General features: G+C 49.2%; 1 non-coding gene and 1 pseudogene across 1 annotated transcript; both read left to right on the forward strand.

Annotated features, from left to right (window-relative positions):
• Window positions 1–3311: 3311 nt before the first annotated feature.
• Window positions 3312–3415, forward strand: LOC138988018 (U6 spliceosomal RNA). Its single transcript, XR_011464367.1, has one exon. It is a non-coding gene; the product is annotated as a U6 spliceosomal RNA (small nuclear RNA).
• A 7607-nt stretch (window positions 3416–11022) lies between these two features.
• Window positions 11023–11232, forward strand: LOC138987852 (serine palmitoyltransferase small subunit A pseudogene; annotated as a pseudogene).
• Window positions 11233–11663: the final 431 nt, after the last annotated feature.

Raw genomic sequence — 11663 nt, forward strand, 5'->3', positions numbered from 1 at the left:
TTGAGTTTGTAGAGCTTATGTTCTCTGCTGTGACCCCACCACTCCCCTGCCAGCCACTTCTTCGCATTACACAGATGAGGAGACGGAGTGCCAAGTGACATCAGTGGAAAGGCCAAGACCCTGTTTCCAACAGGATTGCTAAGCACCAAAGAGCCTTAGCAGGTCTTAGAAGCACCTGGATGAATGAAGGGTGGTCACTATGGTGGGTGCCTTCTAAACATGGGAGGGAAAGTGACCACAGCCTCAAGAAGCTTACACTTTAAGTTTGTTGTTTTTGTTTGTTTGTTTGTTCTTTAATATTTATTTTCTTGACTTTAGTTGTGGCACATGGGATCTTTACTTGTGGCATGTGGCATCTAGTTCCCTGACCAGGGATCAAACCCGAGGCCCCCTTCACTGGGCACACAGAGTTTTAGCCACTGGACTACCAGGGAAGTCCCAGTTTGTTGTTAAGTCACTAAATCGTATCCAACTCTTTGCAACCCGTGGACTGTAACCCACCAGGCTCCTCTGTCCATGGGATTCTCTACGTGAGAATACTGGAGTGGGTTGCCATTTCCTCCTCCAAGGCATCTTCCTGACCCAAGAATCAAACCCACTTCTCCTGCATTGGCAAGCAGATTGTTTATTTTTGTCTTAAGCAAAATCTTTATTTTTACCCAAAGCAGTACAAAATGAAGCAGTTCCTCAAAGGGTGACTTGGAGCTAGAAAATCCACCCTAAGTGTAAAAGTGTTACAATGTCAGAGTGTGAGGAGTCCTGGAGTATCATCCAGACCCTCAGAAGGGCACAGCGAGGGGGAAGGCTTGCCCAGGTTACAGAGTGTGTGTGATGGTTGGGGTCCGAAGCCAAGTGCCTTGACTTTGGCCAACCCTAAAATAGAAATGAATCACGGCCTTTTCTTCACTGGGCTCCAGGAGCAGGGAGCAAGCAGGTCGGCAGTGTCTCTGAGAAAGGCAGTCTGCAGGGTCAGAACCTGCTGGTCAAGGTGATGTTGTTGGGGCTTTCCCTGTGCCTGCCTGAGCACGCTCCACCTGGGGGAAGGGCCAAGGGCAGCTGAGCCCCTGCCCCAGCCGCCTGGGGAGGGCTTCTCCGGTAAGTGAAGGTAATTTGGCCAGGCTACCGGAAACCCTAATGTGCAAGCCATGGGTTGGAAGGGTCCAGAGAACAATATCAGCAGAGGGCAGGATGCCGTGAATGAGCAGGGCTTCCAGGCACGCTGTCGCAGTTCCTCTCTGCTGCCTGGAACACCGGGTGCAGGCGTGACCCCAAACCCCGGTCCCCAGCCTGGCTTACATGGCTCAGCCGGAAATCTGGGAGCCTTCCCTCCCCAGCTTTTTGGAAGCCGCCACCAGCCACTGCACGATGGTGTAAGTCGGGAAGAAAGAATCAGATCTGGGTTCAGGTCCTGAATTCGCCTTCCACTAATGGGGCACACATGGCCTCACCAGCCTCAGGCTCAGTTGTCACAGCAGCAAAACAGGGACAATGGTGGCTAGCCCTCCCTGAAGGCTAGATGTCACATGCGTCATCTCACTGAGCCCTCACAGTGAGGTACTGACTATCATTATTGCCATTTCACGGATGAGGAAACAGGCTCAGGGAGCTTTAGTAACTCTGCATGAACAGGTGTTGGAGCTCAGGTCTGAACTCAGATATGCTTGATTCCAAAGTCTCTGGGTTCTCGCCCATTAGTTATACCGCTTTCACTTTGGGGGAAGTTTTCCACCATTCTGAGCCTTGATTGCACCATCTTCAAACTGGGCTTAAAAATAATCACCACGAAATGTGGATTAAACATGCTGGACCCGCTTGCGGGTGCTCAAGAAGTGTCCTTTGCTTTGCTTCTTCCCCTCCCCCAGCTTCCCCCAACTCTAAGCTACATGTTAAACAGGAAACACCAGGCTTCCCGAGATAGAAATAAGGACCCCAGCACCTCACCATGGGAGGGGCCTGTTACTGTGCCAGGCAGTGGGCCTTACCTTTGGCTCTGTGTCCTGGCTCTAACCCCAGCCACCACCCCCTTCCTGGTGGTGACCTCACCCTTGGAGAATGCCCACTGGAATTCACCCTGAGTCTGGTCCCCTGGTCTCCATGCCTCCGAGCCACTTCTGACCCAGCCTCTCGCTCAGCCTCTAAGCCAGCCATCCACACAGCCACCAATGGGTGTGAGCCAGGACGCCGTTGCTACACAGCTGCTAGTTGGGTCCCCACCTTTGGCCGGCTTCCTGGCTGACCACAGGCGTGTAGCTGTCTGTCTCTGGCCGGCTGCCTGCCTCAAGCACCCGCCGGCAGGCAGTTTGGCATGGATCCCTTTGTGTCCCACGTTGCCAGGTGCACCACCCACATCTAACCCTCCCAACACCCACCTGAGGTAGCAACCATTGTTCCCGTATCACATACGAGGAAACTGAGGCCCAAAGAGATGTGTGGTGTGCCCAGGAACGAGGGAATGAAATGAGAGTGTGGGGGGCCGGACCCCAACCCCTCAGCCTCCCCCTTGGCCACTCTCCGATCCCCAGGGGAGTCACAGCATCCCTGTTCTCATGTCAAGAGTGGGGATTTGGGGCCTCTCTCCTTCATCTGCCTTTACAACCCTGGCCCCAGGCAGGAGGCAGAGGAGTCCTTTGCTTAGGAACTACTCCTGAAGCTGCAGTATTCTCTCTAGTCCCAACACAGTGGCTTCACCCCCTAACCTCAGCCAGCTGGTGTATCTGGATGCCTCTCTGGGCTGCCTGATGCTAGGAATTAGGAGTCAAAGCAGAGAAAGATAGAACCTTGGCCCTCAAGAATCCTACAGCAAGCACATGGATACAATGTAAAGTATAAATGCCAGAGTAGCAACAAGTAACAAATACCATCATAATGATAAAGCACAGAAAGAGTGGAAGCCCTGATAAGGAGCAAGTCTGCAGGGCTGGGTAATACATAGAGGGGTTTTGTTTGGGAGAATTGGATAAGAGTCAGAGGCAGGTACTGGGAAGAGTATTTCAGGCAGAAGGAGCAGCATGTGCAAAATATGGAAAAATAACATGACTTCTCTGTCCCAGGAGGAAGGCGGGAATGCCAGAGGCTGAGTGGGGCACCACCAAGGGGGATGGAGCTAGGCTTTGAGTAGGCCCTCGGAGTCAGAAAGACCTGGTTCCAGTGAAAGCCATCCCCCTCACTAGTCAATCCTCATTTTTCCTCATCTCTGAAATGGGAAGATAGTATATAACTTCCTTATGGTTGAGAGATTGACATGAGATAATATATGTAATGTTGGAGCACAGCGCCATTACGTGGTAAGCACCGTGTTAAAAGTGTGTAGGGTGCCCACTTCAGCAGCACGTATACTAAAACTGGAATGATACAGGGATTAGCATAGCCCCTGTGCAAGCAAGACATGCAAATTTGTAAAGTGTTCCACATTTTGGAAAGAAAAAAGTTTCTAGGACTTCCCTGGTGGTCCAGTAATTAAGAATATTCCTGCCTGAGGAGAGGGGAGGAGAGGGTGAGATGTATGAAAAGAATAACATGGAAACGTACATAACCATATGTAAAATAATTTGCTGTATGGCTCAGGAAACCCAAACGGGGGCTCTGTGTCAACCTGGAGGGGTGGAATGGGGAGGGAGATGGAGGGAAGTTCAAAAGGGAGGTGATATATGTATACCTATGGCTGATTCATGTTGCAGCCTGACAAAAAACCACAAAATTCTGTAAAGCAATTATCCTTCGATTAAAAAATGAATGAGTTAAAAAAAAAAAAAAAGAATATTCCTGCCAATGCAGGGGACACGGGTTTGATCCCTGGTCCAAGAAGAACCCACACGCCTGGGAGTAGCCATGCCCACATGCACCGCAACTACTGAAGCCGCGTGCCTGTTTCTTGCTCCACGAGAGAAGCCAGCGCAACGAGAAGCCACAAGGAAGAGAAGCCCCCACGCGCCACAGCTAGAGCAAGGCCATGCCTAGCAACAAAGACCTAGTGCAGCCAAATTAAAAAGTATTTGTGCTGTTGAAGTAAGCTCAGTCCCTCAAACCAGGGATTGAAACCACGGCCCTTGCATTGCACTGGACCACCAGGGAAGCCTCCCAAATTTTATATTCATACGAGGTTACCAGTCATATTGGGTCATTTAAATGATCATTCTTAAATGATTAAATTGGAACATTTAAATGATCATCAAAAATGATCGAATAAAGTTCATTTTAACTTAATTACCTCTGTTATCTCTTTTTCGGAGAAGGCAATGGCAACCCACTCCAGTACTCTTGCCTGGAAAATCCCATGGATGGAGGAGCTTGGTAGGCTGCAGTCCATGGGGTTGCAAAGAGTCAGACACGACTGAGCAACTTCAGTTTCACACATCGGAGAAGGAAATGGCAACCCATTCCAGTGTTCTCGCCTGGAGAATCCCAGGGATGGCACAGCCTGGTGGGCTGCCGTCTACGGGGTCGCAGAGTTGGACACGACTGAAGCGACGTAGCAGCAGCAGCATCTCTTTTTGCCTTTTGGCCACCTGGAGTGAAGAGCAGACTCATTGGAAAAGACCCTGATACTAGGAAAGATTGAGGGCAGGAGGAGAAGGGGATGACAGAGAATGAGATGGTTGTGTTAGGTAGTTAAAATAGGAAACAGGAGTCCAGAATGATGGTGGCTAAAAGATAAGGAAGGGAAAAGCCACCGAAAATAGAACAAAGATAGGTCCGAGGACCGGAGTGAGGACCTCAGGTAGAACAAACAACACTCCTGGATAGCCCAATTTACATAGGGCAGGCCCGGGGGAAGGAAAAGACGTATAAAAAGAGGAGCCAAAGGGCTGGGGTCTCTCTCTCTCTCTCACACCCCCATGCATGAGCTCTTTCTCTCTCCTCGCCCTGAAACCCGCGTGCTGGGGCGCTCCCCCACTCCCTTGTCTTCACGTCTTTGGGTCAGCACGCCCTCACGCCTCGAGGATGGATTTTCCTGCTATTTTCTAAATAAAATAGAGCTGTAACACAGAGCTGTAACACTGATTTGTCTAAGAGCTATAACACCGTCTGTTCGAGAGCTGAGAGCTATAACATGGTCTGTCCAAGACCTGAGAGCTGTGATGCGCTGAGGGCTTTAATGTCCATCACTCCAAATATTTGTTGTGATGAGACAGAACCGAGGAGCATACACTCGCCTGACAGTTGGATGGCATCACTGACTCGATGGACATGAGTTTGAGCAAGCTCCGGGAGTTGGTGATGAACAGGGAAGCCTGGCGTGCTGCAGACCATGCAGTCACAAAGAATTAAACACAACTGAGCAAATGAACAACAACCTCTGTAAAGGCCACATCTCCAAATACAGTGACATTCTTTTTTTTTTCTATGCTACATTTTTACCACATTCTGGGGTGCTGGGGGATTAGGGCTTCAACAGATGAATTTGAGGAGACACAGATTAGGCCATAACAGCCTGTTACGGAGTGTAACAATAGTGGCTAACACAGGGGTTCCAGGCACTGCTTGTTTAGATACTCTGTGTATTAACTCCTTCAATACACACATAACCCTAGCAGGTAGGTCCTATTGTGACATCTAGTTTATGGATGAGAAAACCAAAGCTCAGAGCACTTTAGTGAAAGCCTCAAGTCACACAGCTGGGAAGGAGCAGAGACAGGATATGAACCAGATAGTCTGACCCCCCAGGGTCCCGGTCTCCCTGCTTCTAGTCTTCCCACCACCCCACAGCAGTGGCTCTCTGCATCCCCATGACCACCCTTCAGGATGTCCTGGACTGGGGGTCGGCTCAGCTAGGATCATACCCTTAACTTTTCCCTCACTGTCCAACATTTAGGTACTTTTTACTTAACTTTTTTTATCCATTATTACAAGGCCGGAATGAACAAGTTCAGACACAGAGCTTATTTCTTCTTCAGGATTTTATAGACGTGTGACTCCCAGGTCAAAGGGAGTATTTTATGATGATTGAGCGCCTCAGAGAAGTGTTCCTGGGCCTGAAACTTGAGCTGAAGCCAAGCACCTGCACCACCCACCTACTTTGGGGGAGGGGAGACTGAGATGCAGGAATGCCATCAGACCTGCCCCACCTCAGCCACCATGTAGTCCCTGCCACTTTTGTCTTAGAAAGCTCCAGGCCCCCCAAATTCTGGCATTTCTGACACTTCCCAAGTCCAAAGTAACAAAGTTGTTTGTTCTTTTCTTTTGGCTGAGCTGTGCTGCATATAAGATCTTAGGGATCGAACACTTGCCCCCTGCTTTGGGATCACAGAGTCTTAACCATTTTTTATTTATTTATTTTTAACCATTTTTATAAAGATCTGCTGATGGTCATGGGTCTGGGATGGGACCTGGGATGTGCGTTTTTAAAGCTCTCGTAATTCAGATGCAGAAGATCCTGGTCTAGGCTTTGAGAAAACAGTTCTGAAGATCAAAGCCCTCTTTAAGCCACTCCTAGCTCCTAGCTAGGCTCCTAGCTGCTCCTAGCTCAGCTCTTCCTGAACTGACTTCCATGGGGCCAAGAACAGACGAGGACTCTGCCAAGATGAATGAGCAAAGGAATGACTGGAGCATGTAACCTACCAGGGGTTTGTTCCACGCCTCACCTCATGCCTGGTCTTGTCCTCATCCTTATCCCACCTCCCAGACCTCATTACACCTTATGGCTCAGCTGGTAAAGAATCTGCCTGTAATGAGGGAGGCCTGGGTTCGATCCTTGGATTGGGAAGATCCCTTGGAGAAGGGAAAGGCTACCCACTCCAGTATTCAGGCCTGGAGAATTCCATGGACTGTATAGTCCATTGGGTCGCAAAAAGTCAGACATGACTGAGCAACTTTCACTTTCAGGGGTAAAGAACCCACCTGCCAATGCAAGATACATGAGATATGCCGGTTCAATCCCTGGGTCAGGAAAATCTCCTGGAGAAGGGCATGGCAACCCATTCCAGTATTCTTGCTTGGAGAATTCCATGGACAGAAGAGCCTGGTGGGCTATAGTCCATAGGGTTGCATGAGTCAGACATGACTGAAGCGACTTAGCATGCATGCATGCTCTCTCCTCACATAGGGGGCTTGGCTGAACCTCAACACCTCTGCCACTTCCCCTATGATTTTGGGCACCTCTCTCTGTTCCTGGGCCTTTCGAGTACTCCCCCTTTTGAGATGGATGTATTAAGTACTCTCATGTTATTTCCTGCATTAATCATTTCCATCTCACAGGGAACCTAAAACCTATTGGTGTCATTTTGGGGGTAGGGGGACAAAGAGCTCCTTTATGTCAGCATGGAGGAGAATTCAGCGAGAACAAAGTGGTAGAAAAGCATGCTAAGTCACTTCAGTCGTGTCTGACTCGGCATCCCTGTGGACTGTAGCCCGCTAGGCTTCTCTGTCCATGGAATTCTCTAGGCAAGAATACTGGAGTAGGTTCCCATTTCCTCCTCCAGGGAATCTTCTCTACTCAGGGATCAAACCCACGTCTCTTATGTCTCCCACATTGGCAGGCAGGTTCTTTAAAAGTGGTAAATAAGAAGTGATGTTATTAGAATAGGATGCTTGTGAGATTTACAAATGGGCAGGTGAGAAATGCCACACCCAGAGAACTTAGTGGGCTACAGTTATATAATCAAAGAAAAAGTGGGGCGGAGGAGAAAATCTAGACATCATGTTTCCATCATCAGTTCCTCCTCCAGATTGAGCAGGGGAGTTTTTGGTCCCTGTGTGATCAAGCTAGATCCATAAATTGTTGTTTTTTATGCATGTAGAGAGCATGTCCTAGGAATCATTAACTTCCTGAGCTCACTGGGCAGGGTGTGGGTCTCATGTCACCATAGTTTTATTGTTCTGGGGCATGTCCTGTGCTTCTGTTGCATGCTTTTGTTGTTAAGCAAGCCTGCTTGATTTTGTGGTTAAGCAAACCTGCTTTCTTGAGTAATCATTAACTTACAGGGGTCTGTCATATTTTTCTATTTATAATTCTCTAGTGGGATTAACTATTTAACCACCCTCTTTGTTCTTTCATTCTGTCCCTATCAAACCTGTGATGCTGAAATAAAGGAAGGAAGCTACCAAGGCTGGGCCAGGAGAGGGAGATAGAAACCAGAGAGGGTGTGGGCCTTGCCTGGGGTGAACAAGCAAGAGAAGAGAGTCCTGAGCTGGCTCTGGGTTCTCACTGTCAGTGTTTCAAAAAAAGTTTTATTTATTTATCTGACTATGCTGGGTTCTTAGTTGCAGCATGTGGGATCTTAGTTCTCCGAGCAGGGATCCAACCCAAGCCCCTGCATTGGAAGTGCAGAGTCTTAACCACTGCGCCACCAGGGAAATCCCCCAACCAACCCACACTCCCTGTTTTGAGGCTGCTCTTGACTGACGTTGATAGGGAGGTTGATGGGGAGAGAGTATTTCTATAAGAGGGGAGGGGAGCAGGAACTAGTGCCCCGGGGGGTGCCTTCTCCATGTCCAATCTCCCCCTCCAAAAGGCTTTGCCTTCCATGCCCACATTTGCTTGAATTGCTGAGTACTACATGGCTGGGGGAAGGAGGGGGGCTTCACGGTGGCTGCAAGTGAGGGACTGGCTGCCTAGCGGACCTGGGTAGGTGTTCATTCAGCCCTTAGCTCTGACCACCCAGCCATAGCCAGGCCAACGTCAGGGCTGCAGCTCTCAGGCCCACAAGAGTGAGTGTCTCCTCAGCAAGGGGGAAGCACACAGGCTGTGTGGGGCCAGCCCAGGCCCTCCCTGTCCTGGCGCTGGCCCCAGAGCCTCTGGGGAACCAGCAGAGAACAGCTCTCCAGGACAGTGGCCCCAGAGGATGAGGCCAGCAGGGGCTGGGGCGGCCTGGGAAGATGAGCCTGTCTGCACGTGAGGCGGGGCCATGCCCTCACTGTGTTCGGGAGGACTTGGCCTCTGATGCCTCTTCTCTGGAGGCTGCATTTCCCAGAACCTCACTGGCCCTGAGTCATTGACCTTGGTTGGGGCAGAAAGGCCCTCAGAGAGACCAGCTCTCACTCCCTGGTTAATGGAGGAAACCAGGCCGAGTGAGGGGGAGGGTGGGGGGAGGGGAGGAAGACGGGGTGGGAGCCGAAGGGCAGCTGGGGAGGGGCCAGGTCAGGAGGTGGCTCTTCAGAAACCCTTTCCCAGCTGGCCAGCCACCAGACCGATGCCACGTGTGCATGCGTCCATCTCCCCCAGCAGCCTGAGAGCGCAGAGGGCGGGGCTGGCTGCCTTTTCCAGTCCCCAGAGTGGCCATGAGTCTGTCAAAGTAAGTTGAAGGCACATACAAGTCTGTACATGCCCCAGCATTGTGTTCTGAGTCTGATTTTGGGGTAAGAAAGAGTAAGAGGCCTACCCAGGTGGCTCAGTGGTAAAGATGCCACCTGCCAACACAGGAGACACAGATTCGATCCCTGATCCAGATGGATCCCACATGCCACAGAGCAACTAAGCCTGTGCGCCACAACTATCGATACTGCACTTTAGAGCCTGAGAGCGGCAACTGCTGAAGCCTGTGGTCCCTACAGCCCATGCTCCACAACGAGAAAAACCACTGTGATGAGAAGCCCACACACTAGAGAGTAGCCCCCTCTCAAAACTGGAGAAAAGCCCGTGCAGGAATGAAGACCCAGCACAGCCAAAAATAAATAAAATTATTTAAAAGAAAGGAAGAGTAAGAGGGATAATGATTTTTTTTTTTTAACCTGCCCAGACCCTCTGGACAGGAGGGCATTGTCTCCTGTTCAGGAAACTCACTAAAAAACTTGGGAACAATGACATGGGCCCAGAGGAGGGCAGTGGTGGGGGTCCTCAGAGACTAGGGTTTGGAACTTGATCTGGGGTGACCAACCATTCTAGTTTGCCTGAGACTTAAGGGTGTCCCTGGGACACAGGATTTTGAGTGCTGAAAGGGGAGCAGTCTTAACGCTGCCACTCACTGTGTCATTTCACTTCCGCATGCCTCAGAGGTTCACCTGGACCATGGGATCAATAGCTATCCTATGCCCTTCCTGGGGTGCCCTGAATCTTAGGGTAGGGGTTGTGGAGGAAAAGTTAGAATATACTATCTCCCAGCAACTACATGCATGCAAAGTCACTTCAGATGTGTCCGACTCTTTGCAACCCTATCGACTCTGGCCTGTCAGGCTCCTCTGTCCATGGGATTCTCCAGGCAAGAATACTGGAGTGTGTTGCATACCCTCCTCCAGGGGATCTTCCTGACCCAGGGATTGAACCTGCATCTCTTATGTCTCCCGCATTGCAGGCTTTACCACTAGCACCACCTGGGAAGCCCTCTCCCAGCATAAGTGAAGTCTATTTTCTCATTGTGAGTGGTGGCCATTCTGGTGAGGGACCACCTGCTCCCCTCTCTCCACTACCTGAAATTCACTCACTCACCACCAAGTACAAAAAATCAGCAGCTACTCTGTGCCAGGCACAGGGTACCCATGGGCAGAGAAGGAAAAGCCCAGCCCTCAGGGAACTCAGGGTGCATGTATGGATATTTAGAACACAGTCAGGTGAACCTGGTTCATCACACTGCCTTGAGTGTGGTACGGACATTAACTCACACATGATAACATAGTGAGGTGGGCATTATTTTATCTGCATTTTGCAGATGAAGAAATTGCAGCTCAGAAAGATTAAGTAATCAGCAGAGAAGTCACAGGAAGGACACTAAGAGGTAACTTTTTTCAGGATGAGCATATGTCTGAATGTGTGCGAGGGAAAGACTTCCTAGGAAGAAACCGTGGGACATCGTTGATGCTTCTAAGGAACAGCCCTGTGTGCTAAGCTTGAGAGAGTTGACACTGTAGGGATGAAATATTTTTCATTTCTTTCTTCCTAGTTTGTTTGGCTAGTATATTGACAAAAGATAGCTTAACAGGAGAAAAACAAACAAACGTTTAGTAATATATATCTTCTGTGTACATGGGAGATTCCCACGAAACTGAGTAACTCCCTGAAATAGCCAAAAAGTATCACCTTAAATATCATCTTCAGCTCAGGCAAAAGAAGATATTGTGGGAGAGACTGGCCGGACAGACTGACATTTGTCTGCAATGCCAGAGGCACAGGCCTGGAAGCAAATGTCCTGGTTCTACTACCAGTAGCTGCTGGTCACAGCTCTCTACATGCTGGAGCCCTGGGAGCAGACTGTGTTCAATTCCATGCTGGTTCCCATTGTGAGGATGGCACTGCATACAGGATATGTAGTCATGCCTCAGCAAATCACAGCGATGCTGCACTGCTTAAAAACTGTTCAGTGACCAGGATGTAACCGAAATCAAAAGGTTCCTTAGGGAAGAGGCACCATCTGAAGTTGGAATGAGACTTCATCAGATGTCATAAGAAACTCTACTAGATGTAGCTAATCCTATGAATATAAAGACCAAAATTCATGAGTAGAACAAGAAAACAATTCTTACTTATGCATTGTGTCTTTTATTTTTAAAGCAAGCTCTTGTAGCTTTTGTCTATTTTAATATTGTAGTCATTTGTACTTTGATATCAGTATTTTCTTAACCTTTGTGACTGTTTCAGTATTACTCAGTGAAAGCTTTTCTTAATGTAACTTTGATTACATTTTAATTACCTTCTATTTCTAATACCGAAGTCATTAGTTGGGCTTCATCATTCTTGCTATGATGTGGCATATACATCTGCCTGGAGATATTTCTACTCTTGACCAAATTTTTGT

This window comes from Bos mutus, chromosome 5 (assembly GCF_027580195.1).
Source record: "Bos mutus isolate GX-2022 chromosome 5, NWIPB_WYAK_1.1, whole genome shotgun sequence".
NCBI classification, from domain to species: Eukaryota; Metazoa; Chordata; class Mammalia; order Artiodactyla; family Bovidae; genus Bos; species Bos mutus.